The sequence below is a fragment of the Natator depressus genome, chromosome 4, assembly GCF_965152275.1.
Source record: "Natator depressus isolate rNatDep1 chromosome 4, rNatDep2.hap1, whole genome shotgun sequence".
In the NCBI taxonomy this organism is placed as follows: domain Eukaryota; kingdom Metazoa; phylum Chordata; order Testudines; family Cheloniidae; genus Natator; species Natator depressus.
In genome coordinates, this window is record NC_134237.1 from 114,916,010 (window position 1) to 114,934,010 (window position 18,001).

Here is an 18,001-nt window from a genome sequence, read left to right on the forward strand (position 1 = left end):
AAGTTCTCTTTCTAACTCTTTACCAAATTAACAGTTTTTACAGCAATTACAGTGTGTGAGAAATTCCTGATTAAATCTTTTCATCAAAGACCAAAACCCCAGTTTACACTGGCTTATGAAAATACTTTCAATTGTTATTAGCAGACCTTAATTGCACCAATATGCTTTTCAGTGCTTAGAAAGGCCTTTGTTCTTCACAAATAGTAATACAAAGGTAACAGCAATACTTTAGTGCTTTTTACTGCTTGGATGCAAAATGTCCTTAAGCTTTAAAAATCTTCTCTCTTAGAGATACCATCTTTTGCCTGGAGCTAAAGGAATTAGGGGATATTTACATGATTTAAAGCTAATTTTATAGCATATTATGTTCCTCCTCTGCCATGGAATCAAATACTGGAGGATTTGATTTTTAAAAAAATGTAAATATTGGTAGAATGTAATAAAACTATTGTTTGTATTGGAAATTTTCATATTAATCTGGAAACAATATACAAATATTTGAGTCATGTATCTTGGTGGTCAGCAACATGAAAAAAACAGTATGGAATCTCTGAAAGGATAAGCACAATTGCGTCTGAATGGAGGCTGCAAGAAAAAGTAGCGTGTGCTATTGGTATCTATGCTGTGACACTTGAAATAATGTAGAAGGTGAGATTTAGAAGGTGCCCGGTTTCTTTGGCACTGGAAAACAGAGAGAACTGTGTGATAGATGAAAACTGGATGCCACCAAAATCTGACAGAGTATGTAAATTTCAATCAAAATAATTAAGCATGATGTTTCTAAACTGGTTACCCAGCATCAGAGTCTATGAACACATTGGGAATGACCTAATCTTTAGGTCTGAAATAAACTCACAGAAAAATGATTGCCTTTATTTTGGTTAACCTTTAACACTTCTTAAAGACACAGTTTTGAGAAAGGAAATAAATGAGTCGGTCTAGCATTTGCCTATTCGGGTCTTAACTGTTCCATATGTGGTGGTGAATGACAGAGAGTAGAGGGTTGATTTAACAGCAGTATTTCTAGCTAGTCCTTTTAAATTTGTTCTCTGTATAAAAACAAATCTGAAGAGCTGTGTAGTGTTTCCAAAAATAGCTGACAACATATAATGGCTCTCCATTCAAAGTGCATTTATAACTATACTTTTACCCTTTCATGTACCAAGTTACTATCCAATGGGTACTTAGCTACCATGGTGATGGGCACCATGGTCCCAATCCTGCAAAAATATATGCACAGGTACCTTTATCCATGTAAGTAGTATTGCTGAGCTCAATGGCACTACATATGTTTGTAAAGGTATTTACATGAATAAGAATTTGCAGGGCTGTGGCCTTTATAAAAACCTAGACATAGGACAGCAGGATATCTAAGTCTTCAATCAAAACACACGCTAAAATTAATTGAAATTGCATAAGGACCTAGTAAAGACTGCAGGAACTGGCACTAAAATTAATCTGGTCATATATGCATTTATTTTGTGTTTCAATCCAAGTACCTATAGACAGGGCATTGTTGAAGCAGTAAGAACATGACTGATGAGAAAATACTTTCAAAGTATTAGTATTTAAGACTTGTTTACATGAGGCATTAGTCTGCACGAGAAGGGTGTAAATTCTAGTACGCACCAGTGTCTCATATACTAACTGGTCTGTGTGGACCTTGCTGGTGTTCACTAAAAGTTCCTAGTGCACATTACTGTAGTCCCATTTCAAACAGTACTACATTACCGTGCACTGGGAACTTTTAGTGCATGCCAGCACGGTTCACCCGGGCCAATTAATGCACTACATGCTGGTGTGCATTAGAATTTATTTCCCACTAGTGTGGACTAACATGCTATGTAGACAAGCCCTTAGTCATTTCTTTGTCTGCTGTGTTTCATTTTTCTGAGTATACAGATAACTCTGGGATTCCCTACCTTGTGACGAATCTCCCACACTGTTTTCATGTCCCAGAGTCATTTCCCTCCCTCCCACCACTTCACTTTGCCTTCATTGTATGGAATTTGTTTTAGGTTTTGTGCCTGAAAATGTCATTAGAGCCATATTTAATGGTAGAAATGCTTGGTCCTTCAAGCATGTTTACTTGATTTGACTAACTAGATTGATGTACAAGCAATAGCATCACTGGCACACAAGCGAGCAAGTCTGTATCAAAGTAATCTGTGGATCATTGTTTAAATGAACATCAAGCATGCGTGCTATAAAAATGTGACCAAGCAGCTATTTCTTTGAGTTAAAAGTTCTTATACTTAATATTAGCACTTTCAAGCTACAAGCAGTAAACTTTTAACAGAATATACCGCAATTTCATAGTTGTCAAATATCCAGGCAAAATCTGAAGTGGAGTCTCGACCTGGTGTGATTTGAGTTTGTTTTGAGCAAGAGAAAATACCTTGCTGATCTTTTTTTGAAATGAAGTTCTCAGACACTTTGGACTTTGCTTTTGTCATGAACCTCAAGGCTTTGCAGTATAACAATTTTGGCTTCTTTCAACAAAATATCCCTTTACCTTATAATTTTTTTTTTTTTTTTTTTGCCATTTGAGCATGGTTGCACTTTAATAATGATACTTAACACTTGCATGGCACTTTGTCTCTTCAAAGCAGTGTTGAGAGTTTTGCCCGAGTAAGAACTGGGTAAAGACTTGAGGGCTTTTCCCCCTGTGGTGATTTAATATGAGACCAAGAGATTTTAGGTATCTGTTTGCAATGCATGTAACATTTAAAGAAACCAATGCATTGAAATTCATTTTTACAGTAATCTTTATACGCTGTTTGGGTTTGCAAATAAAGTTAGACTATATTTAATTTTTTTTAAATTGTTGCTTAAGAAAAGTTACCACAAAAGCACATTGTCTTAAAAGAAACAGAGTTAGCAATAGCAAATAGTGTTCAAGTGTTTTGAAATGAATTAGAGCCATAACAATATCAAAATATTGCAGACTTGCAGTTTTCAGGACAAACACAAGAGGGGGCTTCTAGATCCTATTGTATCTTTCCTTTAGCTTGCTGCTATACAACCTTTTAGCAAACACTAGGCCCACAAAGCATGTATAGACTGGCTCTGGTTCTCCTCTCACACCAACGCCATAACTTCAAAATGAAATTACCTCACTTTTGTACCAGTGAGAGTAAAAACCAGACTCTGCGAGGTTAATTTATTTTCTGTCTGGGAAAATTCAATGTGTTGAAGTGTGTGTGTATCTATTTATATATTAGACACCACACAAAAGTCTTTGTGAACGTTGGGCATAGCCCGCAAAAGAAAACACAAGGCAGTTAAATCATTCCCCACCCCATTTACAGTCCACTCATCCATTTCTCTTCTCAACCCCAACTACTTCCCTTCCACCACTTGCAGCCCACATATCGCCACCTCCAAGCAAAACAACCAACATGCACTCTTGAACTTTGGCCAGGTTTACTGGTTATAAGTTCCTATGTTTTAATGATTACTCTATGGCTAGTGTGGCTTTCATGAATTACACTCTAAGTGATTCTGTATGTGGTTTTCTATTGGGGTGTGTAAGTAAGACACACAGTGTCAGACTGCAAATAGTAGCTATAAACTATATTTCTTGAATGTTCAGGGAAATGTCTGAATGTCTGATGATCTATGTTGGTGATTGTTCTACATTTGGTATTAATTTTTATGAGGAAATTACAGTATTGAAATCTGCATGTGCTTTGGTGTATTACATTTATGGATGGAGTGAAGGTTGCACAGTGATTGTTCAGGATGTCAGCACGGCATATGGGCCAAGAGGGGGGTGACAGAGGCAGAGTCTGAGAAGGGAACTGATTGTTGGAGTATAGATGAGGTGTTGAATATCCTAACTGCTTGTTTTCTTGCTTCTTACAGTTTGCATTGGTGGAATATGGGGTCCATCCACTATCTCTAAAAGGTAACAAAGTTTTTTGGGGGAATTTACCAGATACTTAAAAATTTTGTATCAATGTTAACAGTTATAAATAGCTATCACCGGTTACGTATTATCACCTGTATACCTCCATGCAGAACCCCATTGTTCCTCTTCCCCAATATAGAGCTGTATTCCATTACCCGCATGCCTTCATAGTTTCCCTGCTCTCTCCCTGAAGCCACCTGCTTCCTTCATTCCCCCCCGATCATGCCCTGCTCCACAACATGCTCCCCTCTTATCCCCATTCCTCACCACAATCGTTTTTTAAAATGTTGATGGGTATCAATATTTGTAAATAGTCCCAGGGACATATATTGATGTTTGAGAACTGAATGTGGTAGGGAAGTACAGGGCACGGTGGGGAATGAGCATGTGGGGTGGAGTCGGGGAAAGAGTAATATTGGGGTTTGAGGGTTGTGCTGGTGGGGAGGAGATGCAAGACAGGTGTATAATGGTGGGTGAGGGGCATAGAGGGAAGACCGGGGGTGGGACGGGAATATAGGACTTGAGCTAGGAGGGGGTGTAACCCTTCTCCCAGGTGTTGTCTGCAGCAACAAGGGCCAGGTTCAATTATCTAATGTTTCCTTCTGAAAACTTAAATAACATTGCTTGAGACCCTGCTCAGAAACCTGGGGAAACTATATTACCTCCTCTGGATGACCTTGATAAGCAATAGTTGCCCCTACACAAGCACACAGTCCATTGTACAAAACCAATAAAACTTTACTGGAGGGAAAAATGGCACCAAATAAATCAGGGAAAGCCAGTAATAATATATCAACAATATCTGCGTGTATGTAAGTGAGACTCCCCAACCCTAGGTGTCTTGGCAATGGTCTTAAATAAATTCATCCACCTGCATTGTGAGCATCCAGTAAAGTAATGTGATCCTAAAATAGTCACTTCCCTCCTTCCCTTCATCCCCCACTCACTGTTTGTTGTTCAGGGTTAGCAGAGTCCAGAGTTCAGACAGGCCCACCTCCAGCCCCTAAGTTCTGCTCCAGGGGCCTCTACCACCTAACCCAGCTGTAATGATTACAGCTTTAGTGATTACTGCATAGGGGGGTCCTCAATGGCGATGCACAGCTATATTGTTGCTCTTTATGGCTTCCACAAACGCCACCTCAGTGCCACCACCTACCTCAAAATTGCCTCTTCAGTTGGTCTTCAGAGAGGGATCAATGGCTTATAGGACCCTGAGCAGAGTCCTGGGATGCACTCCACCAGAAGACAGATACCCCTTTCCCCATCTTTCTCTATTTAGCTTTGTCCAGGCTCCACTACCCAACCATGCTGTTTTGGTTAGGGTGAGTGTTTACCCCAGAATCATTTGGTGCAGTTCTCCTGTACTATCATTACCTAACAGGGATAATTCTATTTTATTACTCTCATATTTTAAACGTAAATGAATTTTGACCAAAAGGCCCCAAAATCTTACATAACAAAGATGCAAGTAAGACCTGTGTCATTCAGTCATTTTGCCTTGCTCACCAGCAGATGCCAGCAGAGAGCTCCCTCCCATATGGAACTTCTCTCCATGTGGAGTTCTCAAGCAGCTCTGGATCATTCTTCTCCCTGTTTACCAACAGGTGTCACTAGCCAGCTCTCTACTCTCTAAGGCTACAGGGCTTACAGGAAGAATTGGAGAGTATAGATCCCCACTCTGACAAAGCACCTACGGTTCTTCAGAGAGACTGCTTGTTCTTGATGTGGGTGGTGGAAGGAAAGGTAACTGAGGATGAGAAGGGGAACTGATGTTTGGTATATAAATGGACCACTGAATGACTTAACTGCTCATTTCCATACATTTTATGGTTTGTGTTGGTAGGAGATGAGTTTAATAACCTTACCTCAAAATTAACTATTGTATGCACCAAGTGTCTATGCAACTATGACACTTGTGTATGTCTCTCATGCTACATGGTATAAGATTCTTGAGAGATAGGGCCAGGAAGAAATTGCTGTGCCCAATAGTACAGTATCATGGAGAGTTTATTCCTTTGAAACATTTGGCACCTGTCATGATCAGAGACAAGATGCTGAACTCAATGAACCATTGGTTTAATTTAGCAATGGCAATTTTTATGTACTTAAAGTAACGTTAAAGTTCAAAATATTATTTCTTCTCCTATCTTGAGTTAACTCTAATGAAGTACATTGGACATCTCAATACAAAATTTAGTGGAGTTTAAAACTTGCTAGAACTTCTACTGTAGATAAGGAGAATTACGTTTAAAAAGTTTCTTTCCAAAGAAAGCATAAAAAAGTAATCATCCAGAAAATGCTCTGAAACCCTTTATATTTGTATATTTTCAACATGGACTAAAACATCTGAAGTAAGAATCTGTCTCCCCAACCTCCTCCCCAAATACTATCATTGGCCCATGAATTTCAGAACAGTCTCACAGATCCAAAGGAAAATAAAGATATTTTTTACATGTAAAAGTTGAAGTCATGTGTCAGGCCAAGCTCTGTTAATTTTCAGGTTAAAAAATTATTTTAGCTACCTCTTAAACATTCAAGTCTTTTTTCCAAAGCCCTATATATATATATATATATATATATATATATACACTATGTGTCAAATTAAGACCTGGCGTTACTCCACTGAAGTCCCATGAGTAGAGTTACACCCACTTTGTATCGTTTCTGAATCTTGCGCATTACTTGTTTGTAATTAACAACCTATTTCTTACCTCTAATAATTGATCTCTTTCTTACCTCATCCTTCTTGATCTCACAGTAAACTATGATGACACCACTTTCTCCTCTATCCTCGGACTCTGAGCACACAAAAAACAAACAAAAAAATGACTATACCAGTCTCCTACCTACTTTGAATATTTTGGGACAATTTGGACCCTTCCAAATCCACAAAATTTGCTCTTTAGATCTATTTTTATGAGCCTCAAGAGTATCACTTGTTTTTTCTCCCTCATTTTTTTTGTTAATTTTCATAAAAAAAGAAACCATAAAAAATACGAAAAGGTAAAACAACTTGCAGCTTGTATGTGTTACCAAATACCACACATATCACAGGATAGCCAATAAAATGATGCAGTTATGCAACTTTACAACTTGTTGTAAGGGGACTGTTGTAGCTGAGGCATTACAACAAGCTAGAACAGAACAGAGAGAAGCCTTATCACCGGCTAAGGCAGTAATAGACCAACAGGCAGTAGAAGCTAAGAAACCCCCTACTATTTATGTCTCCTGGGAGTGGAAGGGCATGGAGTTTGGTGGCTTCCTGACAAGACCAGGAGACATTACGGTAGAGGAGTGGGTCAAGTCTGTGAAGGCAGCTCTGCATGTGCTAAGAGTACCTGAAGAAGATTGTGTAGACTTCACAGAGGAACACCTCAAGGGCCAGGCCAAGGCCACAATAAAGTTCATGGCAATGGCGAACAAGAAAGATGTGGAAAAGGTATTTGAACTCCTCCTAGAAGTGTATGGAGACAAGGTACCTATTGGAACTTGACTAAAGGAGTCTTTTGAGAGAAAGCAGGAGCCTGGTGAAACTGTCCGGGCATACGCATTTGACCTCCAGGAGAGAATGAGCAAAGTGGAGCGGCGGGACCCTCAACGAGTTCCAGACCCAGATATGGTTCTAAAAGAGCAGTTGGTGCTGGGGCTCTGGGATGACTCCCTCCGACATGAAATGAAAAGGAGGTTTAAAGAAGAGCCCAGTAAGAAGTTCCATGAACTCATGCAGGCTGCCATTATGTGGTCCGAAGAAGAGGAAGTCCCTGTCGAAGAGAGGGCCAACTCTAACCCCCATACACCAAGTGGGGGCCTAGTGAATGCAACTACTGAGGAAAAGACCCTGCCTCAAACACAGTTAACACTGGAAAGTTTAAGTGAGGCTTTCCAAAAACTGGCAGTCCAACAGGAGGAGATGATGAAAGTGATGACTGAGTTGATGAAAGAAAAAAATCCCATTAGTATGTCAAAGTATCCAAGGGCACTGGGATCCCGAAGAGCCCCACTGAAGTATGAGCTGGGAAGGTACCTCTGTTACACTTGTGAAAGGCCAGGGCATCCTAGCCAGGAATGTCCACTGAGAAGGAGAACAGAGTCCCAGGCACTGGAAACCAGTGGGGCACCAGGAGCAAGTGGTCCATCTACAGTAGAAGGCCAAGCAGTGGCAGAAGGATTCCTAGGCCTCTCCTTGGTGGAAAATCACCCTGCATACAGTGTTGAAAGGAATGTGGGCAATGCCAGCATATCTAGTGACTTCTGTAAGTGAACATTTGGAGACTAACTGGTGAAGTATGTATAGCAGGGGTGAAGACCAGATGTTTGTTAGATATTGGCTCAGAAGTCACCACCATTACTGAGTCGCATTTTCAAAAATATTTGAAAGACAAGGAGCTGACAATGCACAGCACACAGTTTGTATATCTAACAGCAGTTAATGGCCTGGCAATCCCAGTGGTGGGATATCTTGAAGCAGACATAGACTACATGGGCCAGACACTGCTAGGGAAATACATCTTCATCCTGAAAGACAAAGACTCTGAAGGGAGCCATATGGGAGAAGGAGTCCCAGGGATTCTAGGGATGAACATCCTGAGCTGAAGGAGCTACCACTGCCATTAGAAGGAACTAGGAGGATGAACCGTCATGGGCACTCTAAGAAGAATGCTGTGCTGAGTAGAGTACTGGCTCGAGCACAGAGACAAAACCATTGATTGGGCCCTGCGGGGCAGATTGGAAATGTTAAAGTGGGCAGAAAGCAGAAGACTGTTATTCGTCCTTGGAAAGGGAAGATCCTTGATGAACACTGCTGTGTATCACAAAATACCAATAGATATCAAGCTCTTGTAGATCCTACATCTGGGGTAAACCTACCTAATGGACTTCAGTCAGCCAATGTACTGACTAGTGCCATCAAAGGAAGAGTACCAGTGAGTCTTCTAAACTCAAGCGTGAAGGCTATGGAGTTGCAGCCTGAGGAGGTGATCCCTCAGGTGAAGGTAACATTTGGGGAGAAGGGAGAACAAGTTACCTTTCTTCAGGAAGGATGTGGTGGGAGACTGCCAGTTCCAGTTCAAGCAGCATGCCAAGGGCTGATTCCTGCACAGGTGGCTAACTTAAGGGTGTTGCCAGAGAAGCATCAAGAAGCCTTTTCAAAGGATGAGGTGACCAATTTCGATGACTGGGTCAAAGGTGTCCACGACAGGCCAAAGACAGCAAGCGAAGTTGTTCCCAGTACAACTAAAGACACAGCCCAAAGTAGAAAAAGGACTTATGATTGCAAGTCCAGTGGGGCTCTCATCAGACCTGGTGACTGTGTACCAGTTCGTAGCCACAGACGCCAGAGACGTAATAAAATACAGGACAAATGGGAGCCAAATCCCCACACTGTGGTCACTCACAACAATCCCGAACTGCCAGTGTACACTATCCAGCCTGAACAAGGAGGTCCTGAGAGAGTAGTACATAGGGACCGGTAACGAACCACCAGTCTTAAGAAGGTCCCAAAGGGCTAATAAGGGTGTACTGCCTGTTAAATTTAGAGATGATCATGTTATTGGTTCTATGTAGTATTTTAATGAATATTGTCATGTATAGTATGAAGAAGTAGATGTGGAATGTTAAATATGTTAAATGTTCTTTTGATAATTGTTAATGGGTTTTTGATATAACATGATGTGGATATATGTTGTTACTATGGGGCCCGGATGTGCTGGTGTGAATATTGTGGCTGTAGCAGAATTTTAGCAAGGGGGAATGTAAGGGGACTGTTGCCCCCTTACTAACATTCAGTGGGAGTGTTTTGGTTGGCTAGCTCCCAGTACTAAAAGGGGAAGGGTCACTGGGAAATCAGGACCCTGAGACTGGCAGTCCCCAGGAACAATAGGGAGAAGCCAATGCTCCAGGTCAGCCTGAATGACAGGGCGGGCAGGCTAATCAGGGAGTCAGGAGGCCAGGGGGGTCCCGTCCTCCAAGTAAGCTGGAATTGCCTGCGTCAGACTGAGTGGGGCCAAGTTAAGGAGAAAGCAGGGGTCCAAACTGAGCTGGGGAGCAGAGCTGTTCCAGATGCAGAGGGACCAGAAAAGCAGCCCAGAGAGAGCAGACCCTGTCCTGGGAGCAGAGCTACAGCCCCAAAGCCAGAGGCACAGCCCAGAGAGAGCAGACTTGCCCTGGGAGCAGAGCTGCAGCAACCAGAGCCAGAGGGGCCAAAAAAACAGCCCAGAAAGCAGGTCAGTGCTGGGAGCAGAGTCACAGAAACAGCCTGCAGAGCAGACCTGTCCTGGGAGCAGAGCTGGAGCAACCAGAGCCAGAGGGGCCAGAGAAGCAGCCCAGGGAGCTGGAGGCAGAACAGCAGCAGTGCAGAGACAGAGTGGTGGAGCTGGGGCTGGAGCAGCCCGGAGCCAGGTGTCGTGAGCAGCTGGGGAGACTGAGGGGGACCCTGGGCAGCGGGCCCAGCACAGGGAGATGCCTCAGCCAAGAGGCTCTGCAGGCAAGGCTTGGAGAGGGATCGTGTAACCCCGACAGGGCAGGGGCAACACTGGAAAGAAGGGTCCTGCCACTCAGAGCCTGAGAGCGTGTGGCCACCACCAGAACAAGTGTCCAACCCACAGCATCCCTGCAGCACAGCCAAGGCCTGAGAAGAAGGCCTGGGAACCTACAACGAACAGACTCTGAACTGCCCTGACATTCCAGAGACACTGTTTGTGATGTTCCCTGCCACAGAGCGGGGTGATATGTTTTCCTTTAACCTTTGCCATTTTTCCTTATTCCTTTTTAAACTAATTGTTGATTAAATAAATTGTATTTGCTTTAAATCATATGTAATGGTTAGGGAAGTGTCCAGTGCAGAGAGAGTACCCTGGAGTGGGGACACCCTCGCCCCTGTGTTAGGTGACTACAGTAAGGTTGGGGGGTTGAGCCCCCCAGGAATCCTGGACCCAGCCCTGTTGGGGTTACAAGGACTCTGCCAGACAGGAGAGTGGAAGGGGAGTGCTTGAGGGCAGGGAGATCTCTGGGTAAAGGAAGTGGGAGCGAGGACTCAGATCCTTCTGCTAGCCCATTTCACTGGGGTAGTGCAGAGCCAGGAAAGTTCCCCACAATAGCGGGACCATTTCCCCGCTTACATTGTCAATGCTGCAAGATCAGAGAATGCAAAATCAGACAATATTACACAGCCATAGAATGGGGGAATAATATAAAAAAAGAAGACAACATGAACAAATAGGTAAGAAAGGGAAGGAGGGGAACGAGGGATGGGGGTGGGAACAATGGGAAGAGGGAGTGAAAAAGAGGAGAGGTCAGTTGGAATGGAAGTCTGGCATTATTTAAATGAATATCATATCTGGCAAGGATGATATACCTACATCCAGAGTGGGAGTGAGCGGTGTCAGATGCAGGGAAATTATCCCAACTCTCCCTTCAGCATGGTGCTGATATTTTACCAAGGGTCTCCTCAGAGCCTCCTCTAACACATCACCATGCTGGGGTGGCAGTTGTCAGAGGGTCACTAGTTCTATCTGCCTGGAACTCCGTCTTTATATCTTGCTTTACAATTGTCTCTAAAAACGTGTGTGATACAGGGGACCCATTTTTCAGATGTGGCAACCTTAGGCCATCTTTTGTCTGATCAGACCTTGCTTTTGAATATTCATATGGCACTTAAGCACATAAGTGGCAATAGGGAATTTGGAGCTCCTATTAATGACCCACTAATAGAGAATTAGGCTAGTTTCACAAAGGGGACCTAACCGCCTAACTGCCCCTTCAGGTGCCACTGACATTCACAAAGCCACTGTTCAGCTCCCTTTGGTACCTCTGGAGGTGCCTAAAGTCCCTAAGCTCCTAAATTCCATTGGTAAAGTCCCCTAGGTGTCTGAGTTTGTTCCTGTGGGCATGTGGGAACCCACCTAGGTCCTGACACTGCCTAGTACCTCAGCCCTAACTCATGCCTAAGCCCTGGTGAGATTCATTAGCTAGGCATTTCCCCACCTATCTTGCCTGTGGGGCCCTATTCAGTAGGCATTCTCAGAGCATATCTACCCCGCACAAAAGACCGCTGAGGATGAGGTATTGTGTCCTCATCACCCTTTATACCCAATAGCTCAGTGGTTAGGGCATTCACTTGCGATGTGGGACATCCAGGTTCTAGTCCCTAGGCTAATGAGTGGGGATTTGAACCTGGATCTCCACATCCCAGGTGAATGCTGTCAATATTAGGGAGGTATAGGTTCCCCCTCTGCTTTTTGGGAGAAAGGCACCAAAGCCAGATAAGCCCTATCCCCAGGAGAGGGCTCATGGCTGAGGAGAGGTTTATGGCTGCGAATCCTGAGTGAAGGGAGCTGCCTCCTTTCAGCTAGGATTTAAAAGGCTAATAACTCCCTGAGAGATGTGGGACTTAGGCCCCACCACCTCCTGGGCATTTCCTACTAGGTAGCTTAGGCAGCTCCCCCTCAGCTTGCTGGCTTCTGTGAATCCCTTGCTTAGGCACCTAATTCTCTCAATGCATTGTATAGAGAGCCTGAGTGCCGAACTCAAGATTAGGAATTCCACTATGCAGCAGGTATCTAAAAGTTAGGTGTTGCAGCCCTGTGTGCTGCAATGCTTAAGTCCGCCTTGTGAATCTAGCCCTGTGTATTAAGCATGCTATCTAAAAATGTATTGTTTTTCTGGATAGGTGTACAACTTCATATGATGGACAAGGGTATTGCTAAAGGATCTTTTACCCTAAAGTGGCCTGTACTGGTGATCTGATATTAATACAGCCTCAAAAGCCAATCAGTTCATAACAGCGCAGACCTTAGGGGGAACAACATGTGCTATGAATCTGTCTGCTGGTGAGTAAAACAACAAAGAAGAGATGCAGTCTCTCCGCCGCAGTCTAATCTGGAGATGGATCAGTTGTGGAACTCTGCAGACAGCCTTTCTATGGCAGAAGCCCGTGCAGTTGTCACTCACACTGATGCAACAGAGGATCTACTATGACAGTTCCCGGGCTGTGTGTTCATAACAGTAGTTCTAGCTGCATTTCAAGCATTCAGACTCTGAGTGGGGGATATTTCTTCAGTCATGAATCTTTTCCCCTCAAGTTCACAGCCAACAAATTCCTCATTCACGACAGCATGAAGCATTCCTTCCAATTTCAGATACTCATTCAGTTCAGGATCCGGGAATCGGTTCTCCAGCTGTACAAAGGGCACAATTTCTTTGAAGTACTACACGCTGAAAAATTCTTCAGACATTATTCTATCAAGTTGCTCCTTTGCTAGCCGCACATCGCCATAGGGAGCTTTGGGCTGTGGAGGTGCTATTGGATCCAAGTCCAGTGTTTAGACAATTTCTTCTGCTTATTTAATAATAGACACAGTTGAATCACTTCTTTTGCCTCATTAATTTTTCTTTGACAAAGTTTACTTGACATACCCAGCTTGGTATAGTGCATTGGCTCTCCTGTGAACTTTTATTCCAGAGGTGTCTGGGATTCTACAAGTGAGGGACATTAAAGCAAACACATTTACAATTGAATTATCCTATTCAGAGACAGCTGGCCTTTGTTTTTACATCTCCCAATTTAATTTCCCTTGTAGTGTCACGGCTGGATAACAGCTTTTAACGATGCTGTCCCTTTATGAAAGGGGCCAGACTAGATGATCTAATGGTCCCATCTAGTGATCTAATGGTCCCATCTATGAAACCGTGTGCACCTAGAGGACACCTTTAAAGTATTGACTTGGCTTATTCAATATAGATGTAGTTGTTTTTGCAGTGAAATCCCCAGAACTGCCTGTTGGCTGGTAAAATATAATTGATTCCTCCCAATGCTGCGTGCCAGGGTCTACATGGTGGGGACTAACACTTTCTTATTGCATGCCATATCTATGTAATCCTGAGCTCCATCAGCTATGACAGAATGGCATTGTGAACCACAATTAATTTCCTTTACAATAGTGTGGATAACTTCATGGCTCATTAGACTGATGATTTCATTCTGAATTGTTGGACTTGTGTAATCTTGTTTTCTCTTCAGCTAGCTTCCCAGGGTCTCATTGTCATTGCTGTGAAGCTTCAGTAATTCAATAAAATTCCCTTCATCAATCTGATGGCCATGAATTGCCAAGCCTTGTCTACTCAAATAAGATACAGAGAGTATTATTTTATACAGTGTGCAAAACCAATCTCTTTGAACATTACATCTTGCCAATCTTCTTCAAATGACTATGAAAAGTGTGTGATTCTGACACGACAATCAAAATGTGAGCATTTCTGTGATATTTAAAGCTCACTGGTACCTGGGGGGAATCCTTGGTTGGTGGACCTGTGCCACTGGAGTTGGCATTCCTTTCCCTCTGCTGTGTTTTAGAAACAGGTCATGCTGAGCAGAGGAATTGTGACATCATAGAAGTCACCTGTTCTGTAAAATAATTAGAGTGATGGAATTGTGACATCACACTGAGGAGAGTAGCCATGCAGCAGGCAAGGATGGTTGGAGACCAGACAGGAACAAACAAAGACTATTTTTTTAATGAATATGGGAACAACCCACTTCTACTCCCCAGAGGAATACAGAATATTTACACAGCTGGATCTGCCAAACTGCCATGTCATTATATTTTCCTGGAATTACATCTAGAATGAATGACACTGCAGCAGCATCCAGTCAGAATTCACCATCACCAGGCATGCAAAATGAAAGACAAAAGAAATGGAAAAAGAGAGATAGTGTGTCAGTGCCAAGAGCTGTGGGTTTTCAGGAGGGATTTGAAGGCAGAGAGTAAGGATGCTTTACATGCTGGGAGAAAGTAAATGTAAGTTGTTTTTAATTTTGGTTGTAATGTTATAAAGCCAAAAGGATACAATCGTGGTTTTATTTCCCTCTTTCAGCAAGGACATTTGTTTATACTCAGGTCTTGAGATACCCAATCTCACTGTGCAGCATTTCTTTAGAAATGTCACCCCCATTACTCCATCTGTGGTTGGAACAAGAAATTGAGAGGCAGGATTATCCAGTGGTTAGGGTACTAGCCTGGAACTTGGGAGACCAAGATACAATTCTTTGCTCTGCCACAGACTTCCTGTGTGACTTTGATTAATTCACTTAGGGATACATGCACAAAGGGGACTAAGGCTCAGTGTTCCAATACCTAACTTTTATGTGCCCTGCTGTATAGCAGAATCACAGCCCTAAGTTAGGCATTCAGGCTTCCTATACAATGCACAGGGAGAATTAAAATCAGATTTGTAGAAGTCAGAAAGCAGAATGGGGGCCACCTAAACTAGCCAATAAGAAATGCCAAGGAGAGGGGCAGGGCTTAGGTCACACCCCTTAAAGAGGGTTAAGTGCCTCTCTGTTTGGATTCGCAGCTGTGATGCCTAAGCCACATCAGCCCTTTCTTTAAAAAGTGATGGTGATGTTGTCCTGGTTCCCTTTCACCCAGTGGTTAGAGCTCTCACCAAGGCTGTTGGCAACCCAGCTTCAAATACCACTCTACCTGATTTGACTTGAAGCCAGCTCTGCCATGTAAGTGTCCTAACCACTAGGCTATAGGGTATCTTTGCTCATTCTCTCCTGTTGAGACTGTTCTACTTTGTATGACATTTATTTAATAATCTAATATTCATTAGAGCCAGGACTGGAACCTGAGTTTCCTAGGAGATTGCTCTAATCACTAGGCTTAGAGAATCACTCACTCTCTTTCTGACCCAATAACTATTTATGTCTTTATGCACACACAACCAGTAGAGGCCAATGGGAGTTGCATATATGTATGTATATTCATTTTGAACCCTCCTTATGTAGCATGAATTATGTGAATAAGTCCAGTTTGGTTCATTTGGTGATCCCACTATTCCAAACGTGTTACATCACAGCTCTCCTTTCACGGTAGAGAATTGGAAAGTCACAGTTAAACATTGGATAGCAACATTGCTGAACAGGGCAAGAAGAACAGAGTAATTAGAAATGAGGATATTTTTCATAACATAATTAATATAAATGAATAATGAAACACTGGTTATACTTTTTAACAGAGTGACTAATGGCCTTGTAGTTGCCTTGCATTTACAGTGCAATTATGCTTTGACTGCTGGGAACTAATTCGTATAACTTTAATCCAGCTACAAAGTAAATATTACTAATTACCCCTTTTTCATGTTTTTAAAACCAAGTACATGTAGTGTATATACCCGCAGTTCTCTAACTTTTGTACTGGTGACCCCTTTCACATAGCAAGCCTCTCAGTTTGACCCCCCCTTATAAATTAAAATCACTTTTTTATATATTTAACACCATTATAAATGCTGGAGGCAAAGCGTGGTTTGGGTTGGAGGCTGACAGCTCATGAACCCCGTGTAATAACCTCACGACCCCCAGTTTGAGAACCCCTGGTACATACACTGCGATTAGACTTTTGGTTATAGGAATTATTGGTAATTAAATTACATGCATCCAAAAGCACAACCATAAAGTAATTACATAGGAATTGCAAAGTAACTACAGTGTTATTGTAGTCACTCCATTATAAAGTGTAATTTGTATGTGACAGATGAACTGGGTTTGACAAAAAATACTTTTGAATGGAGGTCTGGGTATGTGCCCTGATTCTTTGCAGTATAACAACAAGATTTTCATTAATGTAAGTGAAGTCTCTCAGATATTTAAGGCTAAATCCTGAGCTTCACTGGGGCATCTTTTTATTATATTGGACTAGGCCATAAGGTTCAATACCTAATAGCAGGTACTCCAAGAGTTCCACATAGCTTCCAAAGTCAAGAGTCCATACTGCCAGCTTAAGCATCAACTGAAGATTCCTTCTGTGTATGGGGAATCTTCTGGTAGCATAAACCAGATACACACAGATATATAGGCTCCTAAATCCCCAATTTAGGTGCTTAAGTCCCAATAGGTGCCACTGCAACCCACAAATCTCCCAGTCGGCTGCTGCCTAACCCGGTAGGTTCCTAAACTCACTCAGTGCCTACATTTTTTGGTGTAAAAGTTCCCTAGGGTGCCTAAATTCCTGCCTCTGAGTATGCGCTCTGCTACCTTGCTCTATGAGCCTGGATGCCTATCTCACAACTAAGCCCCAGTGCAATCCATGAACTAGGGGGAAGATAGGCACTCCTCCACCTATCTTGCCTGCAGGACCCAATGTGGTAGGCATGCTCTGAATATGCCCTTATCGCATTGGGCCCTGTTCAAAACCTGGCCAGCAAAGGCTGCTGCCTTCCTTATATACTTTAGCCGAGTGACTTGAACACTTACCTGGGATGTGGGAGACCTGGGTTCAGTTCTCCTCTCTGGACAAGGGGAAGTGAGGATTTGGCCAGACGTCTCCTACAATCTCAGGAGAGTGCCCTGAGCAATAGGATATGCTAATATGGGTTTTCCTCACTTTTTCCTGTTGAAGCCATTCCACTTTGGATAAATACTTAAATAGTCCTTGAACCAAAGAGGGAACATGAGAATGACTGACTCTATAGCCTGATGGTTGGACCACCCACTTGGGAGGTAAGAGATATGGAATCCAGAACCCCTTCTCCAATGACTATTTATATACCGTGAAATGGCTTCAACAGGAGAAACTGAAGGACAGCAACATTAGAATGTCCCATAGTCCTGTGGTGAGGGAACTCCCCTGGGAGGTGGCAAAGCCCCTCTTGAAATTCTTTCTCCCATTCAGGCAGAGTGGGGGGATTGAACCCAAGGTGTCTCACATTCTGGGTGAGTGTTTAACCTCTGGGATAAAAGGTATAAGGGAAGCCTTAGTGGCATATCAACTTGGCCCCCGTTTTTTGTAGTTAGGCACCTGTTTAATTCTTGCAAGAAATGACTTAGGCACCTAAGCCATCAGGCTCAAGGAAAGGGGTTCCTGACAGTGGGTCACCAGCAGAGATGGTTGTCTCCCTGTAGCATGGATTTAGGCATTGAAATTCCTGAGGGAGGAGGGACTTAGGATAATATGCCCCTTTTCTCACCATCTCCCATTGGCTAGTTTAGGCAGCTCCCTGCTTAGTTTGTTGGCTTTTGTGGATCCCATTCTTAGGCACCTATATCTTTGCAGGATTGTATAGGGACTCTATGTGCCTGACTCAGGCTTTGTG